Raw genomic sequence first — 17,911 nt, forward strand, 5'->3', positions numbered from 1 at the left:
CTAAGCGTGTGAGAATTGTGTTGTGTGTTAAAGGTGGGTGGTTGGTTAGTGGTTAGTAAAAAGGGCGAAAAATCGTAACAAGTGTCGGTTTTCGTCAAATACCTTGTTTTTAGTGACTTATTATTTTTGAAGTATTTCTCCAAACAAGCTTTTTATAGCTTTCGTTTGTTTTTTTTTTTTTTTTTTTTGATGTCACATGAAAGGGCAAGTTGACGAAAAACCGAGCTTGTTACTAAAATAAAGGGTGAAAAAATGAAAAAGGTTTTTTTTTTTTTTTTTTTTTGTGGGTAAAAATGGTTTTTGGGGTAATGAAATGAAAGGTTTAGGCTCAAAGGGGCTATCTAGGGGGATTTTGGGTAGGTTAAAAAAATGAAAAATAATGGTTTTGAAAGAAAAATAGTTAGTCCTAATGCCTCCATCATTTACTTACTTGGGTTTAAGTTGGTGAGGACTGGGAATGTATCGTTGTGGCAAGTTCTAGATTTGTAAGGACCGAGCGGCTATTCACACAAGAAACGAAAAATGAGCATTTAATCTAAATATGTGTATTTTTATGCTCAATAAAGGCTCAAAACTCACTTTTGTGGGAATGGGTTTTTAAATGTGACCAAGCATATATAATCGAATTTTAAACTAGACTTGTTATGCCGTTTCATAATTTTCTTATGTTGGTTCCTTTTTTATCACGACGCTATCGGTTGTAAACTTGTAAAAATATAACCTTTTTAGAACTTGTTCTTCCCAACTTAAACTAAGACAAGTAAATAAAAAATGAAAAAGTTTTTTTTTTTGAAAAAAATTTGGGGTGTTTAGCGGTTCCAATAGAGTTTTGTGTAAGGCTTGTGTTTAGGATTTTGCAAAATTTCAAGGTTTTAGCATCCCCCCCACACTTAAATTACACATTGTCCCCAATGTGTCCAAAAATAATATTTTGGTTGATTAGAATGTATAAAAGTATGTTAAAAAGCAAAGATTTTTGTTACTGGCATCCTGGACACGGCCCCGTGTTCACCGGGCACGGCCCCGTGGTCAAGTGCCAGTAACAAAAAATTTCAAAGTTGAAACAGAAGGTTGGACACGGGGGCGTGTCCGCTGAACACGGCCCGTGTCCAGTTACCTGAACTGGGTGATTTTTCTGCAGGGGCTCAGCACGGGGCCGTGTTGGTTGGGCACGGCCCGTGTTGAGCCTTCTGTGATGGAGATTTTTGTCGGGTTGCTCTGTTCTTCATGCATGGTTCCATTTTTCTCGTTCCCTTTTTCATCCATTACCACCATGAGTGTGTTTTATTCTGCAAAAATTAAAAGATTAAACTAAACTAAACTAAACTAAGGATAGATCCGCGGAATGCCTCCGTGGTGCGCCACGTTTATAAGGGTCCTTGGCTAGACCCGATTTCTGGTTATATCTTTTCTGAGTGGAGTGCCTTACTTCCCAAGTTACACCGTCGGAGAGCGGCATCCAAGCTTGAATCAATAACCTTCATGTAATTGACTGGGTCGTCGTCTTCTATTTTCTTCCCAACTCCGAACTTCACCTCATCGTCCCCATACCTTAAAGTCAGTGTCCCTTCATTCATGTCTACCACTGCTTGTGCTGTGGCAAGGAAGGGTCTCCCTAGGATAAGGGGGACCTCGGTGTCCTCCTCCATATCGAGTATGACAAAGTCAACGGGATAAACGAATTTGCTTACCCTTACCAAGACATTCTCGATGACACCTTGTGGGAACTTGACTGATCGATCGGCGAGTTGTATGCTTATTTTTGTAGGGCTCGTGGTTCCCAAGCCAAGCCTTTTAAACATTGACGAGGGCATGAGGTTAATGCTAGCCCCTAAGTCGGCCAAGGCATTGCGAACGAGTGATTCCCCTATTGAACATGGAATCGTGAAACTTCCGGGATCGATTTTCTTTTGGGGTAGTTTATTGAGTACGAGGGCAGAGCATTCTTCGCCTAAATTAACTAATTGCAAATTTTCAATTTTCTTTTTATGTGTAAGGAAGTCCCTTATAAATTTAGAGTATTTAGGCATTTGAGTTAGGACTTCGATAAAAGGAATATTGACATGCAATTGTTTTAACAAACTTTCAAATTTTGCGAATTGCTCATTGGTTTTTTGACGAATTAACCTACCGGGGTATGGAACTCGAGGAGCCTTGGTAGGTTCTGGTGATGGGGGAGAGTTCTTTTCCTGCAGATGTGTTGGCATTGTTTCTTCCGTTGGTTGAGGTACTTCTGCAGGCCCTACGGTGCGGTTTCGTAGTGTGATGAGGTGAACTTGTGCCTTTGGGTTTGTTTCGGTATTGCTAGGTAATGCGCCTTGCGGTCTCTCGGAAAAATTTTGTGCTAGTTGATTTATTTGTTTTTCTATGTTTTGAATGCTAGCTTGTTGATTCCTAAAATTAGATTCTAATTGTAGAAATCTTTCCGAGTTTTTCTTATCAGTGTCGGAGACGAGGCGAGATATAGTATCTTCGAGCCTTTCTCGTCCACCTTGTTGTTGAGTGAAATTTTGTGACTCATTTCTTGATTGCTGAAAGTTTGTTCGTTGGGTTTGTTGGTTACTACTATTGCCGGTTTCCCTCCAACCAAGGTTTGGGTGGTTTCGCCATCCTTGGTTGTAAGTTCCCGTTGGAGGACCCGACGGCCTAGGTCTATTATCAATGTAGTTTACCATTTCTTGTTGATCGTCCGTTTCTTTCATGCAACTCCAATTTTCATGTGACCCACCACACCCTTCACAAGCCATAACCGAGACTGTTTTTGTCATTTCTAGTTTTTTAATTTTTGAAGAAAGGGCCTCGATTTGGGCTTGTAAAGAGGTGCTTTCGTCGACCTTATGGGCGCCCGGGGCGATAGACTTATTTCCCCGGGGAGTGTGCCATTGAAAATTGGTTTGAGCAATTTCCTCAATTTGATTATATATTTCGTGTGGGCGTCGATTACCTAAAAGTCCCCCGGAGCTAGAATCAAGTGTCTGCCTAGTGTGTGGCAACAATCCATTGTAGAAAGTGGATACTTGTTGCCATATTGCGAGGCCATGATGGGGACACTTGCGTAGTAGCTCCTTGAACCTTTCCCATGTTTCATATAAGGATTCCCCGTCCTCTTGTGAGTATGTATTAATTTCAGCCATTAATTTAGCAGTTTTAGAAGGAGGGAAATACTTATATAGAAACTTTTGGGCTAGTTCATCCCAGGTGTTTACCGATCCAGCTGGGAGGGTGTTGAGCCAAGCTTTCGCTCGGTCTTTTAGTGAGAACGGAAACATACGGAGGCGTATGGCGTCGTTTGATGCTCCATTGATCCGAAAGGTATCACATATTTCTAAGAAATTAGTTATATGTAGATGAGGATCCTCGTCCACAAGCCCGTGGAAGGTTGCGGAGTTTTGGAGCATTTGTATCAAATGCGGTCGGAGCTCGAAGTTATTGGCTTCGACATTCGGAGCATTGATAGCGGCGCCTAGATTACCTACGGTGGGCCGTAGATAATCCATAAGGGTACGTTGGTCCGCCATTGGGGGTGGATCACCCGAAACCTTCTCTTGGTTTTTGGCTTTTAACCTTTTTCTGAGAAAGCGTTCGGGTTCTTCTAGCGGTTCTTTTATGTCTTTATTAGAACTGGAGCTCATACACTATGTGAGGATGGTGTCGGGTTCCAAGTCCTGCAATAAAAACAAAAAAAGAATGTCGGTCAGAAGGTTCACCACGGCCCCGTGTTGAGCGAACACGGCCCCGTGGTCGGAAATACAGTGATTGTTTTACAGATCCCAGTTACTGGAGGTTGGACACGGCCCCGTGTTGCACCGGCACGGCCCCGTGGTCAGCCTTCTGTAACTTGAAAAACAAAAAACTGCCAGTAACTTTGCTGAGCACGGCCCGTGTCCGACCAGGCACGGCCCCGTGCTGAGCTCTGCAGAAGCTAAAAATTTAAGAAAAAATCCTAAAAAATTAAAGAAAAATAAAAATATGATTAGGCCGTTGATTCCTAACTTTCTTAAAATCCTTGTGTCCCCGGCAACGGCGCCAAAAACTAGATGCGTGTGTAGTGTAATATTATTTTGATGAGTATTTAAGCCCTTTTTACACTTTTAGCCAAGTTTTAAATTTATAAAACACGATATTCACTAACACTAAACACACATATGGGCAAGTGCACCCATCGTGGACGTAGTATAGTGTTGGTAAGATACCGAGGTCGTCCAAGGACACAAGAGCTTTTAATACCGGTTTATCCTCAACGTCTAATCAAATCAAAAAGTTAGAAAAATGTTTTAAACTAAGAAAAATAAAAACTAACTAAATGCTGAAAATAAAAATAAAATAAAAACAGATAGACAAGATGAATCACTTGGTTCCGACACGTGTATTAGTATAACCTTTGATTATTTTCGCACTTTTGCACTTGTTTAAGAGATTATCTTAGTTATTGTAGTAGGCCCCTCTTTTGAAGGCGACGTTACCCTCAACCCAGTAGTTTGAGTCAGCAAGGATACAATCCTAAAGGGTCGGATTATTGAAAGATAATGAATTAAGTTATTAATGCAAATTATGGTAGGCCCCGCTTTTGGCGGTGACGTTACCCTCGGCTAAGTAGTCTGAGTCAACAGGGATACAGTCCTAAATAGCCGGGTTATAGTATTAATAGTAGTTAACTTATGAGGGGGTCAAAGAGTTTGGATCCCCGCCATCCAATACCTATGGGCATTGAAGGAGATCCTACTAAATTTGACCCAGGTCCCAAGCAGGACCTCTAAACGCTGAACAAGGGCAAGACCCTTACCAAACCGTTCCCTTAACCCCCGACCAGGTAGCCAACATACCTCCATATAGACCGTGGAGATATGAATGGTGAAAATCTTTTATTTTATATAGACAGTAAAATAACGCCAAGACACCACGGACAAACGATAAGGAAAGATCACCTTCAACATAAGTAACTAGTTATTAAAGTCATTAATACAAAACCAAATAAAAAGTGCAAAAGATTAAAAATAAAAAGTATTATACTAAACACTTGTCTTCACCAAGTGATGTAAGAGACTTAGGCAAACATGGCCTTGATTGTCAAGAACTCTTACGATCAATCTTGGATCCTGAGACGACTCACACACTCTATGATGGACAATGGATGATGGTGGTGGATGATGGTGTTATGGTGGTGGTGGGTGGTGGATGAAGTGTGAGAGAGGTGGTGTGCCAAGGGATGAGAGAGAATGAAGCCAAGCTCCTCTATTTATAGGCTGAACAGAAGGCTGGACACGGCCCCGTGTCCGCTGGACACGGCCCCGTGCCCGCCTGACACTCTCTCTCCTCATTAATTGTAATTGCGAATTACAATTAATGCGCCTGCTGTACTTTCACCACGCCCCCGTGCTCGCTGGACACGGCCCCGTGGTGGGCAATGGAAGCTTCTACTGGTTTGTCTTTTCTGCTGCTTCCTGGGCACGCCCCCGTGTTCGCTGGACACGGGGCGTGTTCAGACTCTGTTTCTTCCTTTTTGCTTTGGGAGGTGCCGTTGAGGGTCCGGGCAGTCTACTTTTGTTCCTTTTCTTGTATTTATGGTAGAATTAGTGGTCTTTTTGCTTCTTTTGTGATTTTGAGCTCATTTCATCCTGAAAATACAAAAGGAAGACAAAAACACTCTTTTTCCAACATTAGTACTTAAAAAGGGTTAGTTTTATGCCTTAATTGATGTGTTTTATATGTTGCATTTTACACACATCAACGTCACATAAAAAGGTGAGTTTACGAAAAAGCGAACTTCTTACTAAAATAAAAAAAAATAAAATAAAAAGGTTTTTGGTGGGTAAAAAGGGTTTTGGGGTAATGAAATGAAAGGTTTAGGCTCAAAGGGGCTATCTAGGGGGATTTTGGGTAGGTAAAAAAAATTGAAAAATAATGGTTTTGAAAGAAAAAAAATGGTTAGTCCTAATGCCTCCATCATTTACTTACTTGGGTTTAAGTTGGTAAGGACCGGGAATGTATCGTCGTGGCAAATTCTAGATTTGTAAGGACCGAGCGGCTATTCACACAAGAAACGAAAAATGAGCATTTAATCTAAATATGTGTATTTTTGTGCTCAATAAAGGCTCAAAACTCACTTTTGTGGGAATGGGTTTTTAATGTGACCAAGCATATATAATCGAATTTTTAACTAGACTTGTTATACCGTTTCATAATTTTCTTATGTTGGTTCTTTTTTTATCACGACGCTATCGGTTGTAAACTTATAAAAATATAACCTTTTTAGAACTTGTTATTCCCAACTTAAACTAAGACAAGTAAAATAAAAAAATGAAAAAGTTTTTGAAAAAATTTGGGGTGTTTAGCGGTTCCAATAGAGTTTTGTGTAAGGCTTGTGTTTAGGATTTTGCAAAATTTCAAGGTTTTAGCATCCCCCCCCACTTAAATTACACATTGTCCTCAATGTGTCCAAAAATAATGTTTTTGGTTGATTAGAATGTATAAAAGTGGGTTAAAAAGCAAAGATTTATGTTACTGGCATCCTGGACACGACCCCGTGTTCACCGGGCACGGCCCCGTGGTCAAGTGCCAGTAACAAAAATTACAGAATTGAAACAGAAGCCTGGACACGGGGGCGTGTCCGCTGAACACGGCCCGTGTCCAGTTACCTGAACTGGGTGATTTTCTGCAGGGGCTCAGCACGGGGCCGTGTTGGTTGGGCACGGCCCGTGTTGAGCCTTCTGTGATGGAGATTTTTGTCGGGTTGCTCTGTTCTTCGTGTATGGTTCCATTTTTCTCGTTCCCTTTTTCATCCATTACCACCATGAGTGTGTTTTATTCTCACGACAACCATCAATCATAAAAACCATCATAGTATTGCAAATCATAGAGAGACATTACATTAAGTTAGCTAAATAACTAGGGGATACATAAGGTTATCATAAGGGTTCTACTTATTTAAGAAAATTTCGGGAATAGCTTCCCGATGTAGTAACTCTCTCTAGCCGATGGCTCCTCGGTTGTCATTCAAAGCCATTCTTCTATCTCCCTTGGGAGGTAGAAGGTAGCTTCATTCTCTTCGATGTCTCGAGGAGGAATGCTCACCGGGACTCCTTGCACCACCCTTGGTTGAGGTACTTGGTGCATGGCGTGCCATTCTGCTGGAATGATGACCTCGGGTACTACATTCCACGCCCTTTGGGTTATCACCGGGACCAAAGGCGGGGAAGCGAGAAGGTTTAATCTCTGGTGCAAGAGATTTACTTCTCGTAGGCAGCCCTCCAAACCTACCGTCAGATGATTAATACGATCCACCAAAGCTTCTTCTACTCCCGTCATCTCGTCTATGGCTTCCCTCAAAGCGTAAACGTAGTTTACTAGGGAATCCTCTGCCGTAGACGACCTCCTCCATTTCGGTTATTTCTCGAAGATGTTCCGCTGTTCCTGCTGGCCATTTTCTGCGAAATAATCCGAAGATAACTAAACTTTTGCAAAACAGTACCTCGAACACGGCCCCGTGCTCAATGAGCACGGCCCCGTGTTCAGCTATCTGCAGGATTTTTGTCTAACGACTCCAGGTTTTTAAATTATTTTAATACACTTTTATTGTGTTTTAAGCTTAGATAATTTAAAACAAAGTTATAGAACTAACTTTAGACAAGAATCTGTAGCAAAAACTCCTACAAACCTTTCATAGAAGGTTGGAATCATGGGTTTCCAAGCTTCCATGGAGGTAAGGTTTGAAAAGTTTTTGGAAGAAGGAGAAATGAACAAAAGTGGAAAAGACAAGATGGTCCTTAGGAACCTTCTTTTAGCACTTACCTAGGATGGTATATGTGAAGATCCCAGGAATCTCTGCTTGGTGAAGTGGTCAAAAATGAGCAGGATTCAGGCTGCATTTAAAGAAAACGACAGCACACTGGACACGGCCCCGTGTCCGCTGGACACGGCCCCGTGTGCAGAGAAAATCCTGACACATTTTGTCCGTATTCTGACAGAATCAGCAGAGAATCTTCTGAGTGAACACGGGGGCGTGTTGACCGGGCACGGCCCCGTGTCGGCAGGCTGTTTTATGGAGTTTTGTTTCTTACTAAGGAGCTAATCTATATCGGGTGGCTCTTGACTTGTTGGAACAACCCCAAAGTGCCTAAGATACCTTAATTGTCCTATACTAAGGCGAGAACGCAAGAGGTTGTCGGTGAGGGTAATTCCTATTTTCATTCTAGGTGGACAAGTCCAACCCTTTCCCGGGCTCTCGTTAAAGAAGGTGTATGCCGAATCGCTCAGGTCTATGTATGCATCAAACGAAGTCGATGGGGAGTCCTTCACGGCACAATCGGCACAGGGACGACTATCGTCCGCGTCTTTTCTAGGTAAGAAGGTATTTTCGGGAGCAACGAGGTTGTCGGAATGCGGTTCCAACATGTCACACCCCCAATTTCCACGTGTCACCGGTGGGCCCGGTGTGGGGTACAGTGACGTAGTTGGCATCGTCATAGACAATCAACACAATACAATAATGCACAGCGGAAGCAGAATAGAAACATTTCAACTTTAAATAAAGCGTAATAATAAATATCACAGTAGTTGAAATGGATCCACAGGCGGATCAAATAAAAATAGAAACAATAGTTCAACAGATAAATGTCGTCCGAGTTTGCGAGACTATTGTGGACGCTCTCTAGGAAACAGCCAGCCTATTTCCGTATAGTACCTGCACTTAATCTTTTGGGAAAAATACGTCAGTTTACACTGGTAAATACAAATCGACTGACTCATTTTGAAAATGATTGAAAATTGATTTAAATGCACAAGGCATAAATATTTTTATTAACTTGGGATAATTATATAATATAAACTTGTGAACGATTTACATGCACTTATATCTCTGGTGGCCCGGGATCTACTGTCCGGGCTAGAGATTTAATTGACACACCACATCAAAGAGTTATACACGACGGGTGTACGCCTACACCCCGTGCTCTGGTCGTGGCCATCTCGTAAGATAATGCCAAGGATATCCGGGACACGGTCAACAACCCCCCAAAGCCTTTTAAGTAAGACAAAACTGTTTAAACGAAGTCGCACAAGCTATTCAAGACTGAACACCTATAAGGAGCAGGACTTGTGCGCCCGATCAAGCGGTATTTTAAATACCGTACCCCAAGCCCGTATAGGGAAAATAAGTCAAAATGTATTTACCTGAGCAAGTATAAGTCACAAACGATAAGTGGTGGTAGCTTTTACCGGGCTTCCTAATCTGGAACAAAGGTTTATAATTACCCTATTAGATTCCTAACGGCCTTTTATTTAAGCTTAAGCTTTGACCGGTTAGTTTTAGGAATGATACGGTTTACGCACGATTAAACGAAAGACCGGATAGAATGTGATTTAGACCCGACAAGTTTGAATACTTGTATAATATGGGTATACTAAATACATTCTGGATTTTGAAGTAAAAATGATATCGTTTGACCCGTTTCGGTCAATTTACGCAAACTAGTTACGTAAACCGAACCGAACGCGAAAAGGGCGATATGGGTAGCCAAAGGATTCAAATGCAAGTTCCCTGAATTAATATGCTTAGAATATGATATTACATCAGTAAGTTATGTCCTATATTGCCCGGGATAATTTTAAACTCAATTTATGCCTTAGAAGGGCATTTTGGTCATTTAAAAGATAATAAAAGGGTAAAATTAGAAATCTGAGTTTCGGGTCTGGTTCATACAGTAAATATACTTAATATATCATATTATATCAGTAGGGTATGACCCATATATCAAATATATCATTTAAAACCAAACTATGCACCGTAGGGGCAATTTAGTAATTTCACAAGGGCTAAAAATGCCAAAACTGGAAACCTGAGTTCAAAATATCATACTTACTGTTATTATATGAAAATATGTGATTTACATCAGTAGGTATAAGTTTTATAGGTTTAAAACAAGTACAACGCTTACTATGCGCTTAAAACGCTAAAAATACGATTTAAGGGCGTTTTCGGGTTTTCACAGTAAATCTGAGATTTTTATATTTCCAGAAGTCTTATAATAATTTATTCATCATACAAAATCAGTAGAAAAAGGTTTCGGGTCAAACGGATGTGTAAAACTCCTTTTATAGCTAAAACGGTCAAAACCGACATAAGCCGAAATGACTAGGTGATCTAGGATCCGTTCAGCCAAAACTTAATTAAAAATCATCAAAATTCCCAGAATATTATATTACATCTGTTGGTAAAAAGTTTTATACCAAAACGTGGCCAGAAATGGGTTCTACGCGTAAAGGACCGTTTATGTAAATTTATAATATAGTTTTACGCTAATGGCCATAACTCACAATCTGGACCACCAACTGATCCGAAACTTTCGGTGCAAGTTTATATAATAAAAATAAAGATTTCTATCCTTTCACTTTTCCAAAAATCCCGGTTTAAATCAAAAAGGGCAAAATAGTCAACTTTATGCATAAACCGGAAACAAGCATTCGAATAGGCTAAGCATAGACTCAATCAAAGAAAATTCCAGAAAGTTTAACTAAAATAAAAATAGTCAAAAATACTTTCCAATACAGATCTTGTACATGCATGTACGAATCCGAATCGATAGTCTACGAAATAATCGTTTTACAAGACTTTCGGTTCCGATTCGTGGCTATACTATAGATTGTCGAGTTGATGATGATTAAAACACATTTATATATATATTACAAGTTATTTTCAATGATCAATCAGGTTGCATGTCATCTATATCATTAATCATGTCATTTTTCGCAAAAATCACTTCTGTTGACTTTTTAGAAATAGGTTTGACTCGTCATTAAGCATGCATGTAGTGGGAATCAGTTAGTACCCTTTAGAGGGTTTGTTTCCCACATAAATACCAATCTATAACAAGTTTCAATTCGAGAAATTACTGAAAGAAATCCGTTTAATCAGAAAGTCAAAGGTTATGAACACCCAGTTTGACTTTTACTAATAATCACAACAAGAATGGATTAGAGAACGAATTGAATGCTTACAATGGTCCTAAGGATGTTTAGTGGACACTAGAAGTCGGCCTTGATGCTCAGATTATCTCCAGAGAAGCTTTGAGAGCTCTTGCAAGTCTTGGTGTTCTTGTTCACTATTGTAAATGTCAAGAAATGAGCTAAATTCGGATTTAAAGCTGAGATTCTGAGGGTTACTGTTGATGGTAGGCATGCATGGCTCTTAATTGGTGCAATTGGAGGCAAGACCAGCTGTTAGCAACTCAAAATCGGACCCAAATCTGACCCAAACACGATTTCTGTCGCTGGGCAACCCACGCGGCCCGCTTGGGCTTTCCCAGGCGGGTCGCCTGACCCCTGTTTCAGCCAAACAACTTTCGTGCATTGACAGAATTGGTCCCTGAGCTTGAACGTGCCGTTTCGGCTACTTTTCTCGACCCGTAAACCCCCAAACTTGGTTTCTAAGAACCTTAGGACTTTTACCAACATGGTAATGCCCTCGGATAACTTTGCGCTCAACCGAAAAACCCTGAAATTCGACGTTGACGCTTTTAGTCCCTTAAGTACGGTTTTGGCCATAACTTTCTCATACGTTGACGAAACTTCATGAAATTTTTACCACATATTCTAGTGAGTATATTTTAGCTATACAAAGCTTTGGGTCTGCCAAAAGTCCACTCAGAGGTATAAATTAAACATGTTGACACTTTTGGCCCCTATAGTTTACGATACTTCACTTTTGGGCAATTTCCGCGTCGTATGATTCATGAACCATCCGTTAAAGGTTATAAACATTATGTGGGGTTATCATAGAGCCTATTTATCCATTGTTGACACTTTGGACCCTTATGTTCCATAGTTTTCACTGTTTGTCACTTTTAGTCCCTCTAAAGTATGTTTTCACATAACGGAACCTTATGACACGTGTCAAGACATTATTGGACGAAATTTTTCGAGGTGTTACATCCTCACCCCCTTAAAAGAAATCTCGACCCCGAGATTTATTCAAACAAATGGGGATATTTTTCTTTCATCGTGGATTCCACTTCCCACGTGTATTCGGGACCTCTACGGGCATCCCATTTGACCTTGACAATAGGCACGTGCTTCCTTCGAAGCTTCTTTACCTGTCGATCCTCAATCGACAAAGGTTTTTCAACAAACTTTAGACTTTCGTCTATGTGTATATCTGTATGCGGTATAACCAGTGAATCGTCAGCGAAACACTTCTTCAAATTACAGATGTGAAACACATTATGAATGGCACTAAGCTCTTCAGGCAAGTTTAACTTGTAAGCGACTGCCCCGACACGTTCGATTATCTCGAAAGGTCCTATATATCTCGGGCTCAGCTTGCCTTTCTTTCCAAATCTCATCACACCTTTCCAAGGTGATACTTTAAGCAACACTTTTTCACCCACATCAAAGTGAAAATCTTTGCGCTTAGGATCCGCATAACTTTTCTGCCTATCCCTGGCAGCTTTCAAACGATCACGGATCTGAACGATCTTGTCTGTCGTCTCAAAGACGATATCTGGTCCAGACAACTGGACATCTCCAACTTCTGCCCAACAAATGGGCGATCTACACTTTCTACCGTATAGGGCCTCAAAAGGCGCAGCCTTTATGCTGGAATGGTAGCTATTGTTGTAGGAGAATTCAATCAGTGGTAGGTGCTTATCCCAACTACCACCTAAATCGATCGCACATGCACGAAGCATGTCTTCCAAGGTTTGAATAGTACGCTCACTCTGACCATCGGTCTGAGGATGGTAAGCAGTACTAAAATTCAAACGAGTGCCCAACGACTGTTGGAAACTTTTCCAAAAATGTGATGTATATCTAGTATCTCTATCAGAGATAATAGATATAGGTATACCATGTAGTGCTACTATCTTATCGACGTATAATTGAGCTAACATATCTGAGCTATACGTCTCTTTGATGGGTAGAAAATGAGCTGACTTAGTCAGTCTGTCAACTATGACCCAAATGGTATCATTTCCCTTTTTCGTCTTCGGCAACTTGGTGATAAAATCCATTGTCACCATTTCCCATTTCCACTTGGGAATTTCAGGTTGCTGAAGCAAACCTGACGGCTTCTGATGCTCAGCCTTGACTTGCGCACAAGTCAAACATTTGGCCACATACTCGGCCACGGACTTTTTCAAACCAATCCACCAGTAGTTTGATTTCAGATCCTGGTACATCTTATCAGCTCCAGGATGAACGGAATATTTAGAGCTGTGGGCTTCCTGGAGGATAACATCCCGAAGTCCTCCATATACTGGAACCCATATTCGTCCGTTTAGTCGTAGCATTCCATCTTTGTCGTGGGATAACTGCTCCTCAGTTACTCCCAACTTCTCTGCAGGATAGTTAGCTTCCAGCACAGCTTCCTTCTGTGCAGCTAACACCCTTTCATTCAAATTATTCCTTATTTCAATGCGCTTGGCATTGATTCTGATCGGTTTAACCCTTTCCTTTCTACTTAAGGCGTCGGCAACCACATTTGCCTTGCCTGGATGGTATCTTATCTCACAATCATAGTCATTGAGAGTTTCCATCCATCGCCTTTGACGCATGTTCAATTCCTTCTGATTGAACAAATGCTGAAGACTCTTGTGATCCGAATAAATTATGCACTTGGTTCCATACAAGTAATGTCTCCATAACTTCAAAGCAAATACAACCGCACCCAATTCCAAATCGTGGGTGGTGTAGTTCTTCTCGTGCACCTTTAGCTGTCGAGAAGCGTAGGCAATGACTTTGCCTTTCTGCATGAGTACACAACCCATGCCAGTATGTGATGCATCACAATACACCACAAATTCATCTATACCATCGGGCAATGTCAATACTGGCGCATTGCTCAGCTTCTGCTTCAGAATGTCAAAGGATTCCTGCTGCTTAGGGCCCCAATCAAACTTAATCTTCTTACGGGTCAACGAAGTTAGGGGCGCAGCAATCCTTGAGAAGTTCTCGATGAATCTCCTATAATATCCTGCCAATCCGAGGAAACTGCGAATCTCGGTAGGCGTCTTCGGCTCCTGCCAATTCATGACTGCTTCGACTTTAGCGGGATCTACTTGAATACCACGCTCGCTTACTACATGTCCAAGGAACTGGACTTCTCGAAGCCAAAATTCACACTTCGAAAATTTGGCGTAAAGCTTCTCTTGATGCAGGAGTTTGAGAATACAACGAAGGTGTTTCTCATGGTCAGCTTGGCTCTTCGAATAGATAAGGATGTCGTCAATAAAGACAATGACGAATTTATCTAGATAAGGCTTGCAGACACGGTTCATGAGATCCATGAACGCGGCTGGTGCGTTAGTGAGCCCAAACGGCATCACTAGGAACTCGTAATGTCCATAACGAGTCCTAAACGCGGTCTTGTGTACGTCTTCCTCCTTGACCTTCAACTGATGATAACCTGACCTGAGGTCAATCTTGGAGAAGTAACTTGCTCCTTGCAACTGATCGAATAGATCGTCGATCCTGGGTAACGGATACCGATTCTTGGTAGTAACCTTATTAAGCTCACGATAATCGATGCACAGACGCATCGAACCGTCCTTCTTCTTAACGAACAAGATTGGCGCTCCCCAAGGAGACGAGCTAGGTCTAATAAAACCTTTGGCTAAAAGCTCATCCAACTGCGTCCTCAACTCCTTCATCTCCGTTGGTGCCAATCTGTATGGTGCTCTTGCTACAGGTGCTGCACCTGGTATGATATCTATCCGAAACTCTACTTGTCTATCCGGTGGCAATCCGGGTAGTTCTTCAGGGAAAACTTCAGGATATTCCGAAATAACAGGAATATCTTCAATCTTCGGCTTCGGCTCATCAATGGTAACTTGTGCCATATAAATGACACATCCCTTCTGCATGCACCTGGATGCCTTGAGCATGGACACTTGCTCCGGCAATCCATGCTGGGTATCTCCTTGAATAGTAAGCGACTCACCAGACGGAGTCTTAACTATTACTTGCTTTCTATTGCACAGAATCTGGGCTTGGTTACTCGACAACCAATCCATGCCTATCACTATGTCGAATCCAGCTAACTTAAAGGGAAGCAAGGATAGCGGGAAAGAATGATTCCTAATGGATATAACACATCCATCTAGAACAGTCGAGGCGGTTTCTATGGTTCCATCGGCTAATTCCACCTCATATTTCACGCTTAAGGTTTTAACAGGAAGGTTCAACAGTTTACAAAACTTATCATCTACAAACGACTTATCGGCTCCTGAATCAAATAAAACTCTAGCAAAAATATCGTTTACAAGAAACGTACCGGTAATGACGTTATCATCGAGGACTGCTTCCTTTGCGTCCATTTTGAAGACTCTAGCATTAGTCTTCTTCCCTTCCTCGGCCTTCTTTGCAACCTTTGGGCAGTTGGGCCGAATGTGCCCTTTCTCGTTGCAACCAAAACACGTTGCATCCTTCATCTTTTTGCAATCCACAGCTTTATGATCTGTGGACTTGCAGATTCCACAACGTTTCTCGAAAGACTGGGATTTAGTTTCCAACCGACACCTCCCAAAGTGGTGCCTCCTGCAGATCTTGCATCTGGGTTTCTCACCCGACTGATGATCATTTTTCCTAGACCCCGACCCTTTCCTGTGGTCGTTGTTCCCTCTATGTCGCTTTTCAGATCTTCGTGAGGTGTCATCCTCACGTTTTCGTTTGTTCTCCTCAGAGCTCCTCATAGCTCTCAATCTAACCACGTCTTGAGTGAGGGAGAGGGATAGATCCGCTACGGATCTAAATGTAGTGGGTCTTGAAGCTTTGACGCTGGCTTTAATCTCTGGTGCCAGACCCCCAATGAATCGAGCAATCCTACGCGGCTCCGGGGTCACCAAGTAAGGCACTAAGCGAGACAGCGTGTTGAACGTAGTAAGATACGCTTGACAATCGAGGTTCTTCATAACTAAGGATACAAAATCCGATTCAATTCGCTCGACCTCGTGCTGCGGACAGAAGTTCTCTTTAATCAGGGCCACAAACTGTTCCCATGACAAACTGTACAGTGTGGCCTTACCGGCAGCTTGTAGGAGTGACTTCCACCATGCCAACGCATCTCCTTTGAATGACTGGGACACGTACTTCACGACGTCCCTATCAGCACACCCGCTGATATCAACTACAGTGTCCATCTCGTCAATCCACGTCATGCAGTCGACGGCTCCTTTTTCCCCAGTGAAATCTCTGGGCTTGCAAGATACAAAATACTTGTACGTACAGGACCTGCTGTACGTGTCATGTTTCAGCTTAATCTCCTGCTTTGGGACGCTGCTGTGGTTGGAGGAATGATTATCATCCTCAACTTTCTTTGGCTCACTCTTTTTAGATGGAGGCTTACTATGAGCCCCAGAATGAGTCTTAGCCTTGACATGCGTCACTGAGCGGGTTCTACTCTGAGTACCACCAGATTCTTTGAACTGCCTATCCATAGCCTTGGCGACAGCATTATCAATCAGTGCTTGCAATTCTGCACCGGTAACGTGAATCTTTGCATTATCTGAGTGTTCCCCAGAATGACTGTTGGTTTCTTCCGATTTGGCCATCGTAGCTTTAAGCTACAATAAAGGACAAGGTCTAATTTAGAACCTAACAGTATTATCGTCCTAGACGATTTATTAACCATGGTATCAAAAACCTTAGCAGTTAATTTAATAAATTTCATTCAGGCTTTTATTAGCAATCAAGGAATGAAAGTATATATATTGGCACCATAGGCCTAGTCACAACGGACAATTACTAAATTATAAATTTAGATTTTTATAGGATTATAAATTGTATAATTAAACAAATAATCCTTTACTAGACAGAGAGTCATAAACCACAACTGTTACTATATAACATAGTTATAACCCGTAGGTATCAAGCCATTAACAGACTTGTGTACAGATAAAATCTGTAGATATTTCTTTACTAGGCAGGGAGTCATAGACCACAACTGCCACTATATGACATAGTCATAACCCGTAGGTATCAAGTCATTAATAGACTGGTATACAGATAAAATCTGTAGATAATTTATTAAAAGGTGGGTCGTGTGATTCTATAGATCACGCTTAGCCCAGAATGTTAACATGTTCTCAGATGTTAACAGGGAGTTGAATCTTTTCAACCAGGTTTTACCATCAGGGCCAGGCCTGTTAATAAGGCATTCAGGCTAGGTTATACCTTACTAAGATTCTTATAAAATGGCAAATCAAATAAAAATTGATATTCTCCATTATTTTAATATTATTCATGCATATAAATAAAATGATAAATTCAAATTAACCATTTAAATTTCCAATAAAATACCAGTACATAATTGCCCTAAACGGGACTTTGAAATAACATAACTAGCATGAATAACATGCCCGCGCAGGGGCTAAACAAGTACAATAATAACAACTAAAATAAAACAAACCCACGCAGGGGTTAACAGGATAATATACCCACACAGGGGTAGAGAAAGATAGATATACCCACGCAGGGGTAGAGTACTGGAATAAATGTCCACGCAGGGACATGAGTACATAAAATGATAATCGAAGGATTCAACGATCCTTCTTGCCCTTACCCTTGAGCAAATCGAATACCTTCTTAAACATGCCACTGGTGCGTCGGCGATCCTCTCGCATATTGTGCTGAAACTCGCGTCGCATGCTATCAATCCCCTGCAGGATCTCCTGAACCTGCGGCGGCGACATCATAGGCGCCGGTGGTGGTGGCTGGTAGTGCTGCGGCTGCGGCGGCTGCTGGTAACCCGGAGGGTAACCAAAAGTAGATGGGCCAGCAGCCCAAGGGTCTCCAAGTGGACCACTATGTGGGAGTGAGCTGAAGTTGGCAGCTTGCCAATAAGGGTCTCCCGTGTAATCATAACCCTGAGGGAATACCTGCTCGAACGGGTTGAACTGAGCGGCACTAGCATAAGCCGGAATCG

General features: G+C 41.7%; 1 non-coding gene across 1 annotated transcript; it reads left to right on the forward strand.

The window, feature by feature from the left end:
• The first annotated feature begins 3,033 nt into the window (after window positions 1–3,033).
• Window positions 3,034–3,140, forward strand: LOC118489730. The gene has a single exon (XR_004887739.1). It is a non-coding gene; the product is annotated as a small nucleolar RNA R71 (small nucleolar RNA).
• Window positions 3,141–17,911: the final 14,771 nt, after the last annotated feature.

The sequence above is a fragment of the Helianthus annuus genome, unplaced genomic scaffold (genome assembly GCF_002127325.2).
Source record: "Helianthus annuus cultivar XRQ/B unplaced genomic scaffold, HanXRQr2.0-SUNRISE HanXRQChr00c125, whole genome shotgun sequence".
Lineage (NCBI taxonomy): Eukaryota > Viridiplantae > Streptophyta > Magnoliopsida > Asterales > Asteraceae > Helianthus > Helianthus annuus.